This window comes from Lycium barbarum, chromosome 5 (assembly GCF_019175385.1).
Source record: "Lycium barbarum isolate Lr01 chromosome 5, ASM1917538v2, whole genome shotgun sequence".
Classification (NCBI taxonomy): domain Eukaryota; kingdom Viridiplantae; phylum Streptophyta; class Magnoliopsida; order Solanales; family Solanaceae; genus Lycium; species Lycium barbarum.
In genome coordinates, this window is record NC_083341.1 from 122,100,855 (window position 1) to 122,104,137 (window position 3,283).

Below are 3,283 nucleotides of genomic sequence, written 5' to 3' on the forward strand. Positions count from 1 at the left end.
AATTATGAGCTTCAAGGTGAATTTCTTGTTGCCTTTGAACTTTTGCATCTTTAGTTTGGTTTATTTTGGATTTTGATTTATTTGGTTCTCTTTGCAGTTTTGTTTTGTTGGATTTTGTTAATCTGTAGATTATGATCTTTAAATTCTTATGAATTTGTTCCCGACTTCAAGTTGTTGCCTCATTTCTAAGTTCGATGCAAAGCCAAGTCCAAGATTTTGTTTTTGGTACATTGAAAGTTTAATTAAATAAACTGCTTAAAATCTTTCATAAGCCACACAACTTAAATTTACTAGGAGAAGCCATTTCCTTTAGCACATTTTCCTTGATTATGAAATCCTCGTTGTGCTTGTGGCCTTCATTCGCCAGTAAGTCTGCATAGTAATTCACCTTCTTCCAAATACATTTGAAAAATTAAACAATTTTCTTTGATTGTAATTTTCTCAAACCTTTAGCAATTTATTTTCCGTCCTTCCAAATGGTTGTCCCTTTTTGGAACAATTGTATAGTAAATGACTTTTTAAGTATTTTTTTTGTAACTTATTAACTTTTTAGATCATGGTCTAAAGATTCCTTTTGAACATACTGAAAATTTTATAAGGAAACATTACACCACAATCTAAAAATTTGTAACTTATTGCAAATGTTAGATGACTGTCTATTGTTTTGTCTGTAAGGTGGAACAGTAAATGAGCAAATATTAGACCCGAGTCTAATATTATCCGAAAAAATAACTTCCAAAAAGCTATATTTGAGCAACTTTTAAAAATAGAGACAAAATCTAACTGGAGCCTAAAAATAGGGACATTTTGATACCACACAGTCATAGGCTTCCCCCCTTCAATTTACTCAAGTGAATACAATAACAACACAACTAGACTTCAATACCAAACAAGTTGAGAAATTTAAATGAAAGGAAAAAGAAAAGGCAAAATTCATGGATCTTAAGGCAAATGGCGAGGGCCTCAATAATATCACTTTGATGTACTATTTAACTCTTTAATTTGCCAATGAACCTTTGGTTTAATGGCGAAAATTGGGATCTCGTGAGCATGATCACCAATTCATTATTTTTCTTGAAATATTTGGTATTTACAGTCGATTAATTATTTGTCTTCTAATTGTTAAATAGTATATGTTTGGCATTTATTAAATCTATATATATATATATATATATATATATATACACACACACTAGTTCTGTGAGGCCCGGGTATATAAAAATAGATATTTTAATTAAAAAAATATAAATTATGTTAGTAATATTTAAATCTCATATAAGTATATTTTCAATATATAAAAGCAAAACTTTCATTTCACTCCTTTAATATTTTAACTTTCATTTTGATAAAATTATTTATTTCAAATCAAATGCGGAGTCAGAATTTGACAGTCATGAGTTCTGGATCCTAATTTATTTAAAGTTACTTTGTTCATTAATAATTTATACATAGTTAATGAACTTTTAAGACAAATACAAAATATGTGTAGCGGATGGGGCTGCTCATCCTTTAATTAGGGTTCACGGGTTCGAGCATGGGTATGAAAAGATCTTTAGAGGGAGCGCTTTCCCCGAATAGGCCCTACAAAATGCGAATTATCTGGATTAATCGGGCTCAAATGCGAATATCGGGCACCGGATAGAAAACCAAAAAACAGAAAAAAATTAGGCAGAAGGTTCGACAGTTTTTGAAAAGTAAACCTTAAGAACAAAAAGTAAATTTGATTTTAAAAAATAAGATTAGGACCTAGAAATAATTAATTGAAAAAATTGACATTTTATTGAAAGCTTTTGTGAGGACTACAAAAGCCTCTTATTTGTCCCTTATATATAATAGTAATATTTATTTTGAACTAAGCATAAAAGTTAATATTACTCTATAATATAAAACTGAGGGAGTAAAGGGAAACAAAAAAAAAAAAAAAAAAAATTATTACAATATCAATATACAAATTAAAGAGGGAATGAACTTAAGAAAAATAATTGGTGTTAAGAATTGGGAATAACCAACCAAAATGCAACAATTGTAACATACTTGGTGCAACATGAATGGTCAATAAAAAATGTGAGGACTACAAAACTTGCATATTCTCCCTTATATATATATATACTAGTTATGTGAGGCCTGTGCTAAGCCTGGGCCCAAACTCAAGACATAAAAATAAATGTCAAATTCTGGCTCCGCATTTGATTTGAAGTAAATAATTTCATTAAAATGAAAGTTAAAATATTAAAGGAGTGCAATTAAAGTTTTGCTTTCATATATTGAAAATATATTTATATGAAATTTAATTATTACTAACGTAATTACCCACTTGTGGGATTACAATAGGTATATGATTTAACTTGTACAGCGAATGGAGCTGTTTCTCCCTTAATTAGGGATCAGGGGTTCGAACATGGATATGGAAAAAATCTTTGGAGGGAGCGCTTCCCTCGAATGGGCGCTATACAATGCGAATTATCTGGATTAATTAGGCTCAAATGCGGATATCGAGAATCAAATAGAAACCAAAGAACATGGAAAATGAGGTAAGAGGTTTGATAGCTTTTGAAAAGTAGACCTTAAAAACAAAAAATAAATAAATTTGACTTAAATAAATAAGCTTAGGACCTAAAAGTAATTAATTAAAAAGTTTTAAAAAATTTTGGAAAATCTTGGGAGGACTACAAAAGTCCCTAAGTTTTCCCTTATATATATATATATATAATTGCAGGACAAAGGCCGGGCGATATGGCAAGCTCTGGAACCAGATTCTCTATTTATCTTTTTCCTCAATTTTTTTCCTTTTTAAACCCTTTATTTTGCTTTAATTTGTGTTGAAAATTCCAAAAGTTGCCGTTTAGGAATATATCTACTACTGCAACCTGAAAAGTCACAACTATTATGAAAGCAACCAATAAAGAAACGAACTTAAACACTGTTACAGTCCCTAACACCTCATCATTTTAAATAATAAAATTTTCTTTCAATTACTATCTATATATAATAAAAGCTAGGCATAAAAGAGGTGATGTGTCACCTCTCTATGGCCTCCAATGATATTTATCTTTTTTCTTTTTTTTTTTTGGCATTTTTTCTTCCATTTTATGTATTTACTTGGCCATCAAATTCTGAGCACGAAACTCTATGTCTCTATATCAGTTACAAATTGAGCATAATGAGTATTAAAGAATGAGTAACGCTTTTGAGGCATTTTGGTGATAAATTCCTTAATTACAATTAATCATCTTTTAACTTAAATTCCTAATGCTTGTAACGTAAAACATGAATAAAGTTTTGC